General features: G+C 44.1%; 1 long non-coding RNA gene across 1 annotated transcript; it reads left to right on the top strand.

Moving 5' to 3' along the window:
• Positions 1-407: 407 nt before the first annotated feature.
• On the top strand, positions 408-15430 carry LOC116979360. The gene is made up of 3 exons (XR_004413676.1): positions 408-419; positions 1146-1147; positions 15388-15430. It is a non-coding gene; the product is annotated as an uncharacterized LOC116979360 (long non-coding RNA).
• Positions 15431-17440: the final 2010 nt, after the last annotated feature.

The following is a 17440-nucleotide window of genomic DNA, read 5'->3' as shown; positions in this document are numbered from 1 at the left end:
ACTGAACACAATACTCTAAATGTGGCCCCACCTGTCAAACTACAACAAATCTAAATGGCAATATGGAAACAAGGATTGATCTTGGATTGTATATGACAGTGTTGGCAGCACGGTGGCACAGCGGTAGAGTTGCTGCCTTACAACGCTTGAAGCGCCTAAGACCTGGGTTAGATCCCGACTGCGGGTGATGCCTGTGGGGAGTTTGTATGTTCTCCCGGTGACCGTGTGGGCTTTATCTGAGGTTTCCTCACACATTACAAGAACGTACAGGTTTGTAGGTTAATTGGCTTAGTATAAGTGTAAATTGTTCCATGTGTGTGTCGGATAGTGTTAGTGTGGGGGGATTGCTGGTCGGTGCAGATTCGGCGGGCAGAAGGGCCTGTTTCCGTGCTGTATCTCTAAAAGTAAAACTAAAGTAAGTGCTGAAGGTGGTCGTTCCTTACAGTTTTTTGTCGAAGAGTCCAAGTGCTACTCATGCCAGAGGAAAGGATACGCAGCAACAGTTTGCCAATCCAAACACAAGGCAACAGATTAGGGCCGCTGTTTATCAGTGCAGCACTTGCCCAAACTGAACCATTCTCACATAGGAAGTCACAACGTTGGAATCTGCACATTATTACTGCTGCAGGTGATGGCATCACCAACGTTGAGATGCTGAAGGTCTAAGTGCGGATGGACAACAAGTCTTTGTTCATTCAGATCAACATTACAGCAGATTGTTCACCCACCTTTATTAAGAAACAGGGCAACATCAAGACCTATTCCCTAGAAGACTTGAAGGTTTTCAGCAGAGGATGCAGTTACTTAAATTAGCTGGAGTTTATAAGGATGTTACTGGATAGTGAAAGGCCTGGTTAGAGTGAATGTGGAGAGGATGGTTCCACTAATGGAAGAGTCTAGCACCATAGTCTCAGAATAAATGATATACCTTTAGAAAGGAGATGAGGAGAAATTTATTTACTCAGTGGCTGGTGAATCTGTGGAATTCATTGCCACAGACGGCTGTGGAGTCCAAGTCAATAAATATTTTTTAGGTGGAAATTGACAGATTATTGATTAGTACGGGTGTCAGGGGTTATGGGGAGAAGGCAGGAGAATGGGTTGCGAGGGAAAGATAGATCAGTCATGATTGAATGGGGGAGTAGACGTGATGGGCTGAACGGCCTAATTCTGCTCCTAGAACTTATGAACATGAAATTGAAAGGACTTATTTTGCCTTTGCACGGTATTAGTATTCGGATTGGTTTATTATTGACAGGTTTATGTAGATACAGTGAAAAACATTGTTTTTCTTGCAATCCAGGCAAATCACACTATGCATGAGTGCAGGGCTGCCAACATTGGGTGAGAGTTGGGAGTGAGAAATTGCTGAGACCTCCTCCCATTGGTATGAAGCATTCGCATTTTTCAGCTTGAAATTGTGCAATCTGGTGCATACTGTAACAAGTCTTTTAACTTACTCTTGAATGCAATATTTATGCTTTAAATTGGATTAGCTATGAATAAGGTTAGACTAAATTACATTCCTAATTACATTCCACAGTAGAGTCAGGCTCTGATCAACAGTAGAGTCAGGCTCAAGTCAGGTGCAGCACATGAATGATCTTAGTGTATTCATGTATGGAAATCAGATTATAATCAAGCACTTGGCCCATGTTGACCAACCTGGGTCTCACTGCCCACCTGGTACTGCTCCTGGCTCCAGTTGCATATCTTCTCTCATTCCTGACCCTGAGTCCAGCTTTACACCTGGCCCCCTATTCTACCCTGATCATAGCTGCTTACCTGCTTAGGTTCCCAGTGCTGAACACTCCCATTGTCCCAGCTTTGACTGCACACCTAGTACTATTCCAGACCTTGATTCTGGATGCACACTTGGCCTTGCTCCTTGCCCTCTGCACTGACAATATATCTGGCCCACACATAAAGCCCCATATCTGACCCCCTGGACTTAACCTATTACGTTCAAGTCCACAGGTGCTTATCTAATGCGGTAATCTTTTATGGGCACTTCACAGACCAAATTATTTATAACAAAATTTGCTACACACATTGGCTTCCTTGTTATTTAACATGCTAGTTACTTTGTCAAATAAGTCATCAATTGGTTGAACACAGTTTCTCATCCATAAAATTATACTCACTCAGTTGTATAAGTATTCTGTTGACATTTCCTTAATTTTCCTAACAAACTGTCATTAAGTCATTTTCACCCCCAATATTTTCAGTATTTTGCTGTCTTCCTCTTAGTTGGGACTTTTCCAAAATGCAAAGTCCAATAACAATATATATTTAAGCAATAATATTCTATTTAAGGTGACCTTGAAAGTACATAATATTTTCTGTGGTATTAACCATATAACCATATAACAATTACAGCACGGAAACAGGCCATCTCGACCCTTCTAGTCCGTGCCGAACACGTATTCTCCCCTAGTCCCATATACCTGCGCTCAGACCATAACCCTCCATTCCTTTCCCGTCCATATAACTATCCAATTTATTTTTAAATTATAAAAATGAACCTGCCTCCACCACCTTCACTGGAAGCTCATTCCACACAGCCACCACTCTCTGAGTAAAGAAGTTCCCCCTCATGTTACCCCTAAACTTCTGTCCCTTAATTCTCAAGTCATGTCCCCTTGTTTGAATCTTCCCTACTCTCAGTGGGAAAAGCTTATCCACGTCAACTCTGTCTATCCCTCTCATCATTTTAAAGACCTCTATCAAGTCCCCCCTTAACCTTCTGCGCTCCAAAGAGCTGAAACCCAGGCAACATTCTAGTAAATCTCCTCTGTACGCTCTCTATTTTGTTGACATCCTTCCTATAATTAGGCGACCAAAATTGTACCCCATACTCCAGAATTGACCTCACCAATGCCTTGTACAATTTTAACATTACATCCCAACTTCTATACTCAATGCTCTGATTTATAAAGGCCAGCACACCAAAAGCTTTCTTTACCACCCTATCTACATGAGATTCCACTTTCAGGGAACTGTGCACAGTTATTCCCAGATCCCTCTGTTCACCTGCATTCTTCAATTCCCTACCATTTACCATGTACGTCCTATTTTGATTTGTCCTGCCAAGATGTAGCACCTCACACTTATCAGCATTAAACTCCATCTGCCATCTTTCAGTCCACTCTTCCAACTGGCATAAATCTCTCTGTAGACTTTGAAAATCTACTTCATTATCCACAACCCCACCTATCTTAGTATCATCTGCATACTTACTAATCCAATTTACCACACCATCATCCAGATCATTGATCTACATGACAAACAACAGTGGACCCAACACAGATCCCTGTGGCACCCCACTAGTCACTGGCCTCCAACCTGACAAACAACCATCCACCATTACTCTCTGGCATCTCCCATTCAGCCACTGTTGAATCCATCTTGCTACTCCACCATTAATACCCAACCATTGAACCTTCTTAACCAACCTTCCATGAGGAACCTTGTCAAAGGCCTTACTGAAGTCCATATACACAAATCCACTGCTTTACCCTCATCAATTTCCCGAGTAACCTCTTCAAAAAATTCAAGAAGATTAGTCAAACATGACCTTCCAGGCACAAATCCATGTTGACTGTTCCTAATCAGACCCTGTTTATCCAGATGCTTATATATATTATCTCTAAGTATCCTTTCCATTAATTTGCCCATCACTGACGTCAAACTAACAGGTCTATAATTGCTAGGTTTACTCTTAGACCCCTTTTTAAACAATGGGACAACATGCGCAGTACGCCAATTTTCCGGCACTATTCCCGTTTCTAATGACATTTGAAATATTTCTGTCATAGCCTCTGCTATTTCTACACTAACTTCCCTCAATGTCCTAGGGAATATCCTGTCCGGACCTGGAGACTTATCCACTTTTATATTTCTCAAAAGTGTCAGTACTTCCTCTTCTTTGAATCTCATAGTTTCCATAGCTACTCTACTTGTTTCCCTTACCTCACATAATTCTATATCCTTCTCCTTGGTGAATACCGAAGAAAATAAATTGTTCAATATCTCCCCCATCTCTTTTGGCTCTGCAGATAGCTGTCCACTCTGACTCTCTAATGGACCAATTTTATCCCTCGTAATCCTTTTGCTATTAATATAGCTGTAGAAACCCTTTGGGTTTACTTTCACCTTACTTGCCAAAGCAACCTCATATCTTCTTTTAGCTTTTCTAATTTCTTTCTTAAGATTCTTTTTACATTCTTTATACTCCTCAAGCACCTCATTTACTCCATGCTGCCTATAATTATTGTAGATCTCCCTCTTTTTCCGAACCGTCCAATTTCCCTTGAAAACCATGGCTCTTTCCGATTTTTACTATTTCCTTTCAACCGAACAGGGACATAAAGATTCTGTACTCTTAAAATTTCACCTTTAAATGTACTCCATTTCTCTTCCACATCTTTCCCATAAAACAAAATGTCCCAATTTACTCCTTTTAAATCCTTTCGCATCTCCTCAAAGTTAGCCTTTCTCCAATCAAAAATCTCAACCCTCGGTCCAGTTCTGACCCACTCCATAATTATATTGAAACTAATGGTATTGTGATCACTGGTCCCGAACTGTTCCCCAACGCATACCTCTGCCACCTGACCCGTCTCATTTCCTAACAGGAGGTCCAGCACCTAGTAGGTACTTCTATGTATTGCTGCAAAAAACTATCCTGCACACATTTTACAAACTCCAACCAATCCAACCCATTTACAGAATGTGTTTCCCAGTCTATGTGTGGAAAATTGAAATCTCCCACAATCACTACCTTGTGCTTACTACTAATATCTGCAATCTACATATTTGCTCTTCCAATTCTCGCTCCCCATTTGGCGGTCTATAATACACCCCTACAAGTGTTGTTACCCCTTTCCCATTTCTCAGTTCCACCCAAATAGCCTCTCTAGACGAGCCCTCTAATCTATCCTGCCAAAGCACTGCTGTAATATCTTCCCTGATAAGCAATGCAACACCTCCACCTCTTGCCCCTCCAATTTTATTACACCTGAAGCAACGAAATCCTGGAATATTTAATTTCCAATCACAGCCCTCCTGCAACCATGTTTCACTGATCGCCACAACATCATACTTCCAGGTGTTAATCCAGGCTCTAAGTTCATCCACCTTTCTTACAATGCTCCTAGCATTAAAATATACACATTTAAGAAACCCACCCTCTCTTATTCTCTGTTTATTGCCTTTTTCTTCTCTCTCCCCTACATTTTGGGTTAGAGTGCTACCATTCTCTGCCTCCTGCCTCACACACTGACTGCTAGCTTTCCCAATTTGAGTCCCTCCCCCCAACCATACTAGTTTAAAGTCTCCCCAGTAGCCTTTGCAAATCTCCCCGCCAGGATATTGGTCCCCCTCGAGTTCAAGTGCAACCCGTCTTTTCTGTACAGGTCACACCTTCCCCAAAAGAGGTCCCAATGATCCAGAAACTTGAATCCATACCCACTGCACCAGTCCCTCATCCACTCATAACACAACAATGATAAAAATATATTTGTTTTGATTGCACCTACCAACATGCATACATTATTATATTACTGTTAATATGTACTGAGGGCAAATTTTTGTTCCAATGCTCCCCATTCCCAATTACTTTTAGATTGAAGTGATTGAAATCCAAGTGAAGTTTAAATGTCATCAGAAAAATAAAACCTCCGGAATGGATGATATTCATTACGTGGTTGGTTGGAGTCAGTATCAGCACAATTACTATATTAAACTTTGAATCTTCAGATGTCCTGGTTCAAGCTAAAACTAAAGACAAAATATAACCTCCTCACACATTCCCCTGCAAGTATTTCTGTCACTCCTTTAAAATATGCCCCTTCATTGAACAAGCTCTTAAACAACACATCTGAATCTGATTACACTCCTTAAGGAAGTTCATCTACATGTTCAATTAATAAAACAATGAGATTGGGGATATTTCTATTCAACCTGACAAAGGAATTTAGGGGAGGGGGTTAGAGATAGTCAGTGAGGTAAACAAACATAATAGTTGAGTGGCAAATGACAATAGTGCTACATTCCCAATATTTACCTAAAGGAAATATGGGTTATCGGGGCTGTATGTTGTGACAGACCGCCTGACACCTTGCATTTTAATATTACACTTATCCCAACCCCCTGGATATTCCGGATTAATAAATTAAGGTTTTGTCAACTAATTACAAATCAGGCTAATTACAAATCAATAACATTAGCCAACTCCAAAACATGAAGCGCTGAGCATTGGGATCTAGACATCACAGACAACTGGCCTCAGTTCCCCGCTCACATCTGGTAGTGTTCTCCGTCTGAATCAGGACCCGCGGAGCGTTTTTGAAAGTGGGGAGGCTGAGCGATCACTGATCACTGATGTTGGGAGTACCCGGCGAGGGAGTGGAGTGACCGAGTGGGGGGAGGGTGTGGGACAGGGTTGCCCCCTCCCAGGGTAGGGACTTTTTGAAATTTGATGTATTAAAATCATGTTTTAGTATGATTTCAATGTTTTTTGTTTAAAGTATTTTTAAGAGGTAACTTTTTAAGGGGTAACTTTATCCACACAAAGGGTGGTGGGTGTATGGAACAAGCTGCCAGAGGAGTTAGTTGAGGCAGGGACCATCCCAACATTTAAGAAACAGATAGACTGATACATGGATAGGACAGGTTTGGAGATATGGACCAAAAGCAGGTAGCGTAGCTGGGACATGTTGGCGGGTGTGGGCAAGTTGCGCCGAAGGGCCTGTTTTCACACTGTATCACTTTATAACTACATTATACCTCCATCATACATGAATGCCCAGGATGCGAGGGGAGGAGTACCTGCACTGTAAGTATCTAATACATCGCGGGGTTTGTTTTCACAGAGGCCCAGGGAGCCGTTGGTGCGAGGGGAGGAGTACCTGCGCTGTAAGTATCTAATACATCGCGGGGTTTGCTTTCACAGAGGCCCAGGGAGCCGTTGGTGCGAGGGGAGGAGTACCTGCGCTGTAAGTATATAATACATCGCGGGGTTTGCTTTCACAGAGGCCCAGGGACCTGACACCAAAATCGGCAACGTTCCAGAGAAGGAGTCTGGTGGAAGCCTCTGATTGGTGGAAGAGGGCCAGAGGAAGCAGCTGATTGGTTTACATTTTGACATTTCTGCCTTCAGGTTAAGGATTGTGGGAGTTACGTGTACAGTATTTATTAGTATTTATTAGTAAAGTTTAAAGGATAAAGTTTTGTGTTTTTTAATATTTAATATAGTTAATTTGGGAGTAAGATATGTCAGTGGAGATTGGCCCCCTTGTTTGCTCAGCCTGCAACATGTGGGAGATCAGGGATAGGGTCGGTGTCCCTGGTGACTAAGTTTGCAGGAAGTGTGTACAGCTGCAGCTCCTGGCAGACCGCATTGAACGATTAGAACTGCGGCTGGATTCATACTGGAGCATCCACGATGCTGAGAAAGTCGTGGATAGCACGTACAGCGAGTTAGTCACACCGCAGGTAAAAGGTAAGAGGACAGAAAGGGAACGGGTGGCCAATAGCCAGCAAAGCAGTAGGCAGGTAGTGCAGGAGTCCCCTGCGGTCATCTCCCTCCTAAACAGGTATACCATTTTGGATACTGTTGAGGGAGATGGCTCATCAGGGGAATGCAGCAGCAGCCAAGTTCATGGCACCAGCGTGGCTCTGCGGCACATGAGGGGGGGAAAAAGAGTGGAAGGGCAATAGTAATAGGGGATTCAATTGTAAGGGGAATAGATAGGCGTTTCTGTGGCCGCAAACGAGACTCCAGGATGGTATGTTGCCTCCCTGGTGCAAGGGTCAGGGATGTCACTGAACGGCTGCAGAACATTCTGGAGGGGGAGGGTGAACAGCCAGTTGTCGTGGTGCACATTGGCACCAACGATATAGGTAAAAAAAGGGATGAGGTCCTACAAGATGAATTTAGGGAGCTAGGAGATAAACTTAAAAGTAGGACCTCAAAGGTAATAATCTCTGGATTACTACCAGTGCCACGGGCCAGTCAGAGTAGAAATAGGAGGATATTGCAGATATCCTACGTGGCTTGAAAAATGGTGCACGGGGGAGGGATTCAAATTTTTAGGGCATTGGAACCAGTTCTGGGGGAGGTGGGACCAGTACAAACAGGACGGTCTGCACCTGGGCTGGAATGGAACCAATGTCCTTGGGGGAATGTTTGCTAGTGCTGTCGGGGAGGATTTAAACTAATGTGGTGGGGGGATGGGTGCAAGAGCAGAGAAACAGAGGGGTGTAAAATGAGGGTAGAAGCAATAGGTAGCAAGGTGAAAAGTAAAAGTGGCAGGCAGACAAATCCAGGGCAAAAATCAAAAAGGGCCACTTTCCAACATAATTGTATAAGGGGTAAGAGCGTTGTGAAAACAAGCCTGAAGGCTTTGTGTCTCAATGCAAGGAGTATTCGTAATAAGGTGATGAGTTGAACGTGCAGATAGCCATTAATGATTATGATATAGTTGGGATCACGGAGACATGGCTCCAGGGTGACCAAGGCTGGGAGCTGAACATCCAGGGATATTCAATATTCAGGAGGGGTAGAGAGAAAGGAAAAGGAGGTGGGGTAGCGTTGCTGGTTAGAGAGGAGATTAACGCAATGGAAAGGAAGGACATTAGTTTGGAGGATGTGGAATCGGTATGGGTAGAGCTGCGAAACACTAAGGGGCAGAAAACGCTGGTGGGTGTTGTGTACAGGCCACCTAACAGTAGTAGTGAAGTTGGAGATGGTATCAAACAGGAAATTAGAAATGCGTGCGACAAAGGCAAAACAGTTATAATGGGTGACTTCAATCTACATATAGATTGGGTGAATCAAATTGGCAGGGGTGCTGAGGAAGAGGATTTCTTGAAATGTATGCGGGATAGTTATCTAAATCAACATGTAGAGGAACCAACGAGAGAGCAGGCTATTTTAGACTGGGTATTGAGTAATGAGGAAGGGTTAGTTAGCAGTCTTGTTGTACGTGCCCCCTTGGGCAAGAGTGACCATAATATGGTTGAGTTCTTCATTAGGATGGAGAGTGACATTGTTAATTCAGAAACAATGGTTCTGAACTTAAAGAAAGGTAACTTTGAGGGTATGAGACATGAATTGGCCAAGATTGACTGGCAATTATTTCTAAAAGGGTTGACGGTGGATATGCAATGGAAGACATTTAAAGACTGCATGGATGAACTACAAAAATTGTTCATCCCAGTTTGGCAAAAGAATAAATCAGGGAAGGTAGTGCATCCGTGGATAACAAGAGAAATCAGGGATAGTATCAAAGCGAAGGATGCGTACAAATTAGCCAGAAAAGCAGCATACCGGAGGTCTGGGAGAAATTCAGAGACCAGCAGAGAAGGACAAAGGGCTTAATTAGGAAAGGAAAAATAGATTATGAAAGAAAACTGGCAGGGAACATAAAAACTGACTGCAAAAGTTTTTATAGATATGTGAAAAGAAAGAGATTAGTTAAAACAAATGTAGGTCCCTTGCAGTCAGAAACAGGTGAGTTGATCATGGGGAACAAGGATATGGCGGACCAATTGAATAACTCGAGCCTGCACCGCCATTCAATATGATCATGGCTGATCATCCAACTCAGTATCCCGTACCTGCCTTCTCTCCATACCCTCTGATCCCCCTTAGCCACAAGGGCCACATCTAACTCCCTCTTAAATATAGCCAATGAACTGGCCTCGACTACCCTCTGTGGCAGAGAGTTCCAGAGATTCACCACTCTCTGTGTGAAAAAAGTTCTTCTCATCTCGGTTTTAAAGGATTTCCCCCTTATCCTTAAGCTGTGACCCCTTGTCCTGGACTTCCCCAACATCGGGAGCAATCATCCTGCATCTAGCCTGTCCAACCCCTTAAGAATTTTGTAAGTTTCTATAAGATCCCCTCTCAATCTCCTAAATTCTAGAGAGTATAAACCAAGTCTACCCAGTCATTCTTCATAAGACAGTCCTGACATCCCAGGAATCAGTCTGGTGAACCTTCTCTGCACTCCCTCTATGGCAATAATGTCCTTCCTCAGATTTGGAGACCAAAACTGTACGCAATACTCCAGGTGTGGTCTCACCAAGACCCTGTACAACTGCAGTAGAACCTCCCTGCTCCTATACTCAAATCCTTTTGCTATGAAAGCTAACATACCATTCGCTTTCTTCACTGCCTGCTGCACCTGCATGCCTACTTTCAATGACTGGTGTACCATGACACCCAGGTCTCGCTGCATCTCCCCTTTTCCTAGTCGGCCACCATTTAGATAATAGTCTGCTTTCCTGTTTTTGCCACCAAAATGGATAACCTCACATTTATCCACATTATACTGCATCAGCCAAACATTTGCCCACTCACCCAGCCTATCCAAGTCACCTTGCAGTCTCCTAGCATCCTCCTCACAGCTAACCCTGCCCCCCAGCTTAGTGTCATCCACAAACTTGGAGATATTGCCTTCAGTTCCCTCATCCAGATCCCAGCACTGAGCCTTGCGGTACCCCACTAGTCACTGCCTGCCATTGTGAAAAGGACCCGTTTACTCCTACTCTTTGCTTCCTGTTTGCCAGCCAGTTCTCTATCCACATCAATACTGAACCCCCAATGCCGTGTGCTTTAAGTTTGTATACTAATCTCTTATGTGGGACCTTGTCGAAAGCCTTCTGGAAGTCCAGATACACCACATCCACTGGTTCTCCCCTATCCACGCTACTAGTTACATCCTCGAAGAATTCTATAAGATTCGTCAGACATGATTTACCTTTTGTAAATCCATGCTGACTTTGTCCAATGATTTCACCACTTTCCAAATGTGCTGCTATCCCATCTTTAATAACTGACTCTAGCTGTTTCCCCACTACCGATGTTAGACTAACTGGTCTGTAATTCCCCGTTTTCTCTCTCCCTCCCTTCTTAAAAAGTGGGGTTACATTTGCTACCCGCCAATCCTCAGGAACTACTCCAGAATCTAAAGAGTTTTGAAAGATTATTACTAATGCATCCACTATTTCTGGAGCTACTTCCTTAAGTACTCTGGGATGCAGCCTATCTGACCCTGGGGATTTATCGGCCTTTAATCCATTCAATTTACCCAACACCACTTCCCGGCTAACCTGGATTTCACTCAATTCCTCCAACTCCTTTGACCCACGGTCCCCTGCTATTTCCGGCAGATTATTTATGTCTTCCTTAGTGAAGACGGAACCAAAGTAGTTATTCAATTGGTCCGCCATATCCTTGTTCCCCATGATCAACTCACCTGTTTCTGACTGCAAGGGACCTACATTTGTTTTAACTAATCTCTTTCTTTTCACATATCTATAAAAACTTTTGCAGTCAGTTTTTATGTTCCCTGCCAGTTTTCTTTCATAATCTATTTTTCCTTTCCTAATTAAGCCCTTTGTCCTCCTCTGCTGGTCTCTGAATTTCTCCCAGTCCTCCAGTATGCTGCTTTTTCTGGCTAATTTGTATGCATCATCCTTCGCTTTGATACTATCCCTGATTTCCCTTGTTATCCACGGATGCACTACCTTCCCTGATTTATTCTTTTGCCAAACTGGGATGAACAATTTTTGTAGTTCATCCATGCAGTCTTTAAATGTCTTCCATTGCATATCCACCGTCAACCCTTTTAGAATAAATTGCCAGTCAATCTTGGCCAATTCACGTCTCATACCCTCAAAGTTACCTTTCTTTAAGTTCAGAACCATTGTTTCTGAATTAACAATGTCACTCTCCATCCTAATGAAGAACTCAACCATATTATGGTCACTCTTGCCCAAGGGGGCACGTACAACAAGACTGTTAACTAACCCTTCCTCATTACTCAATACCCAGTCTAAAATAGCCTGCTCTCTCGTTGGTTCCTCTACATGTTGATTTAGATAACTATCCCGCATACATTCCAAGAAATCCTCTTTCTCAGCACCCCTGCCAATTTGATTCACCCAATCTATATGTAGATTGAAGTCACCCATTATAACTGTTTTGCCTTTGTCGCACGCATTTCTAATTTCCTGTTTGATACCATTTCCAACAGCTCTACCCATACCGATTCCACATCCTCCAAACTAATGTCCTTCCTTTCCATTGCGTTAATCTCCTCTCTAATCAGCAACGCTACCCCACCTCCTTTTCCTTTCTCTCTATCCTTCCTGAATATTGAATATCCCTGGATGTTCAGCTCCCAGCCTTGGTCACCCTGGAGCCATGTCTCCGTGATCCCAACTATATCATAGTCATTAATAGCTATCTGCACATTCAACTCATCCACCTTATTACGAATGCTCCTTGCATTGAGACACAAAGCCTTCAGGCTTGTTTTTCCAACACTCTTACCCCTTATACAATTATGTTGAAAAATGGCCCTTTCTGATTTTTGCCCTGGTTTTGTCTGCCTGCCACTTTTACTTTTCACCTTGCTACCTATTGCTTCTACCCTCATTTTACACCCCTCTGTCTCTACGCTCACACATTTAAGAAACCCTTTCCCTTTAACTCCATCCTCCACTATCCCATTCGACACCCCACCCCCCTTATTCAGTTTAAAACCACACATGTAGAAGTAGCTCCAGAAATAGTGGATGCATTAGTAATAATCTTTCAAAACTCTTTAGATTCTGGAGTAGTTCCTGAAGTTTGGCGGGTAGCAAACGTAACCCCACTTTTTAAGAAGGGAGGGAGAGAGAAAACGGGGAATTACAGACCAGTTAGTCTAACATCGGTAGTGGGGAAACTGCTAGTCAGTTATTAAAGATGGGATAGCAGCACATTTGGGAAGTGGTGAAATCATTGGACAAAGTCAGCATGGATTTACGAAAGGTAAATCATGTCTGACGAATCTTATAGAATTTTTCGAGGATGTAATTAGTAGCGTGGATAGGGGAGAACCAGTGGATGTGGTGTATCTGGACTTCCAGAAGGCTTTCGACAAGGTCCCACATAAGAGATTAGTATACAAACTTCAAGCACACGGCATTGGGGGTTCAGTATTGATGTGGATAGAGAACTGGCTGGCAAACAGGAAGCAAAGAGTAGGAGTAAACGGGTCCTTTTCACAATGGCGAGCAGTAACTAGTGGGGTACCGCAAGGCTCAGTGCTGGGACCCCAGCTATTTACAATATATATTAATGATCTGGATGAGGGAATTGAAGGCAATATCTCCAAGTTTGCGGATGACACTAAGCTAGGGGGCAGTGTTAGCTGTGAGGAGGATGCTAGGAGACTGCAAGGTGACTTGGATAGGCTGGGTGAGTGGGCAAATGTTTGGCAGATGCAGTATAATGTGGATAAATGTGAGGTTATCCATTTTGGTGGCAAAAACAGGAAAGCAGACTATTATCTAAATGGTGGCCGATTAGGAAAAGGGGAGATGCAGCGAGACCTGGGTGTCATGGTACACCAGTCATTGAAAGTAGGCATGCAGGTGCAGCAGGCAGTGAAGAAAGCGAATGGTATGTTAGCTTTCATAGCAAAAGGATTTGAGTATAGGAGCAGGGAGGTTCTACTGCAGTTGTACAGGGTCTTGGTGAGACCACACCTGGAGTATTGCATACAGTTTTGGTCTCCAAATCTGAGGAAGGACATTATTGCCATAGAGGGAGTGCAGAGAAGGTTCACCAGACTGATTCCTGGGATGTCAGGACTGTCTTATGAAGAAAGACTGGATAGCCTTGGTTTATACTCTCTAGAATTTAGGAGATTGAGAGGGGATCTTATAGAAACTTACAAAATTCTTAAGGGGTTGGACAGGCTAGATGCAGGAAGATTGTTCCCGATGTTGGGGAAGTCCAGGACAAGGGGTCACAGCTTAAGGATAAGGGGGAAATCCTTTAAAACCGAGATGAGAAAAACCTTTTTTCACACAGAGAGTGGTGAATCTCTGGAACTCTCTGCCACAGAGGGTAGTTGAGGCCAGTTCATTGGCTATATTTAAGAGGGAGTTAGATGTGGCCCTTGTGGCTAAGGGGATCAGAGGGTATGGAGAGAAGGCAGGTACGGGATACTGAGTTGTATGATCAGCCATGATCATATTGAATGGCGGTGCAGGCTCGAAGGGCCGAATGACCTACTCCTGCACCTAATTTCTATGTTTCTATGAATGCTTCAAAATCAAGTGGTTGAGTTTTATTGCCATATATTCAAGCATAGAAACATAGAAAATAGGTGCAGGAATAGGCCATCGGCCCTTCGAGCCAGCACTGCCATTCAATATGATCATGGCTGTTCATCTAAAATCAGTACCTCTTTCCTGTTTTTTCCCCATATCCCTAGATTTCGTGAGCCCCAAGAGCTAAATGTAAATCTCTCTTGAAAACATCCAGTGAATTGGCCTCCACTGCTTTCTGTGGCAGAGAATTCCACAGATTCACAACTCTCTGGGTGAAAATCGTTTGTCTTCATCTCAGTCCTAAATGGCCTGCCCCTTATTCTTAAACTGTGACCCCTGGTTCTGAACTCCCCCAACATCAGGAACATTTTTCCAGCCGTTACAGTAAGTGAAAATCTAGCAGGCAAGCAGGATGCTTTCTCCAACCAACCCCATTTGAAGTCCACTATCTTCCACCATTTCTACCCAGTGCTTGGTACTTACTTCCAGCAGCCACTGGTTGTCCTCCAGAATGCACCCGAACCGCAGCCTGGTCCATGCCGGTCACCAGGGCGAATTGGGTGCAGGGACTCTCACGGCAACGGCGCAACACTTCCGATGCCTCCGATGGCCCGGGACTCTTGCACTGAGGCTGCTCCATGGCCAGAGCTGACTCGCCAGCCCGGCAAACACTCGCCAGCCAGGCTCCCCGTCCGCATCTGCTGCCGCTGCTGTTTCTGCTTCCATCCCTCCCTCCGCCCGGGCTCTCCAACACCCACGACCAGGTTGCTCAGTGCACAGCAGTGCCTCGTCCAAAGCTGGAGACATTAAAACATGTCTAGGCAAAAAGGTGGTGCACCACCAGCCCCCCCTGGTTCCGCGGCCCATATACCTCTCTCCTGCCGCTCGCCGGCCTCGCTCATGTCAGCCGCTTCTCACAAATCCTTAAATTCCAACTGCCACCGGGAGCAGGACATGGCCACACTTGCTGCGTTGGGTGACATTCATTCACTGCCCCGTCCATGTCTTTCAATGTTAATCTGCATGGGGACATGGTTTGGAGGTGTGTGACTGTTCGGTCACGTGAGAATAACAGAGAATAAAAATGCTGCTGTCTTTTCAACAAACGCGCATACAAGCTGTTGATATTAGTTTTGAAATTCTCGTTGATCACAGTATTTCTCACGACAGAACATGAGAAATTTGTGATCAGCATGACAGCGTGAGAATTGGGCAAAATGCGTGAGTCACACGCTCAATGGGTGAGAGTTGGCAGCTCTGGAGTGTAAGAGGTAGTGCAAAAAGTGAAAGGAAACAGAGTGCAGAATGTAGTGTTACACCTACAGAGAAAGTGCAGGGAAAAAATGTGGAAGGACAGCAAAGAGGCAGATTGAAGATTAGGAATGCAATATGTGTGAGAGGTCTGGTTAAGAGTCTGCTAACAGTGGGGAAGAAGCTGATCTTCAATCTGGAAAATTGTGCTTTTAAGTTTTAATATCTTTGCACGATAGGAGAGGGGAGAATGGAGAATAACGGGGGTGTCAGTGGTCCTTGGTACAAAACCATGGGAGAAATAGATCGGATAAACACACAGAGTCTCTCACCCAGAGTAGAGGAATCGAAAACCAGAGGACATAGGCTTAAGGTGATGTTAATCCTGGCAAAATTGGGCCAGCCAGGACTTCAAAACGGGGTAAAGTTTCAGGGTTTGCTGGGAGATTTGGTCAAATTGGAGTTGCTCTCTGCAGAGCTGGGACAAATTGCGAGTGGTGCCAGGGAGTCTGGAACTTAGATACAATTTGCAAGCAAAGAATGGGAAGCCTTGCAAACCCAGTCAATCTGGTACTAAATCCATAGAATGGATTGGATGGCTGCAAACCAGACATACACCTTGTAAATAGCTTGTAAATAATGTTGCAGAATCTGACTTTGCTAAGTGTTGATTGGATGGGGTGTTTGTTTGAGATTTCTGTTAATCAGGGTAAATGTTTCCAAGTTGACTTCATCTCGAAGTCCGTTGTGAATACAGTGTATTGAACTGTTGTATCAAGTTCAAGTTCAAGTTCAAGTGAGTTTATTGTCATGTGTCCCTGTATAGGACAATGAAATTCTTGCTTTGCTTAAGCACACAGAAAATAGTAGGCATTTACTACAAAACAGATAAATGTGTCCATATACCATGATATAAATATATACACACATGAATAAATAAACTGATAGTGCAAATAACAGAAAGTGGTTGGTAATAATCAGAGTTTTGTCCGAGCCAGGTTTAATAGCCTGATGGCTGAGGGGAAGTAACTATTCCTGAACCTGGTTGTTGCAGTCTTCAGGCTCCTGTACCTTCTACCTGAAGGTAGCAGGGAGATGAGTGTGTGGCCAGGATGGTGTGGGTCTTTGATGATACTGCCAGCCTTTTTGAGGCAGCGACTGCGATAAATCCCCTCGAAGGAAGGAAGGTCAGAGCCGATGATGGACTGGGCAGTGTTTACTACTTTTTGTAGTCTTTTCCTTTCCAGGGCGCTCAAATTGCCGAACCAAGCCACGATGCAACCGGTCAGCTTGCTCTCGACTGTGCACCTGTAGAAGTTATAGAGAGTCTTCCTTGACAATCCGACTCTCCGTAATCTTCTCAGGAAGTAGAGGCGCTGATGTGCTTTTTTGATGATTGCATTAGTGTTCTCGGACCAGGAAAGATCTTCAGAGATGTGCACGCCCAGGAATTTGAAGCTCTTGACCCTTTCAACCATCGACCCGTTGATATAAATGGGGCTGTGGGTCCCCCTCCTACTCCTTCCAAAGTCCACAATCAGTTCCTTGGTTTTGCTGGTGTTGAGGGCCAGGTTATTGCGCTGGCACCATATGGACAGTTGCTCGATCTCTCTTCTGTACTCTGACTCATCCCCATCAGTGATACGCCCCACTTGGGTTAGGGAAATTGGGTTAGGGAAATGCCTGTTATGTATGGGGTTAATCGATATCTGTAATTGGGTGATTAACAGACAACCCCCGTGTGGTTCGGCCCCTCGAGTTCCCGGGACATATAAAAGTCCGTGATCACGAGGCTCAGCGTCGAGCTTCTGGAAGAGCGCTCAGGACTGCGTAACCTTCTGGAGTGTCTCTGTCTGAGCGAGGCCTAGAAGACTTGAACAGATAGACGCAAGGATCGAACCCACGGTGGGATAGGTGCAGTGTATGATCTGGTAAGATAAAATGTAGTTTATTCAAGTGCTTGATTCAGTGTTTTTACTGAAACTAGACTGGGGGGGAAGCTTAGAAACGAGCAATTATCAGTGAGAGAGGGAAAACCTGAGGGGGTAACTTTTTTTTTTTACACAAAGTG

The sequence above is a fragment of the Amblyraja radiata genome, chromosome 12 (assembly GCF_010909765.2).
Source record: "Amblyraja radiata isolate CabotCenter1 chromosome 12, sAmbRad1.1.pri, whole genome shotgun sequence".
In the NCBI taxonomy this organism is placed as follows: Eukaryota; Metazoa; Chordata; class Chondrichthyes; order Rajiformes; family Rajidae; genus Amblyraja; species Amblyraja radiata.
The sequence above is the reverse complement of the archived record's forward strand: the minus strand, read 5'-3'. Positions and strand labels throughout refer to the sequence as shown.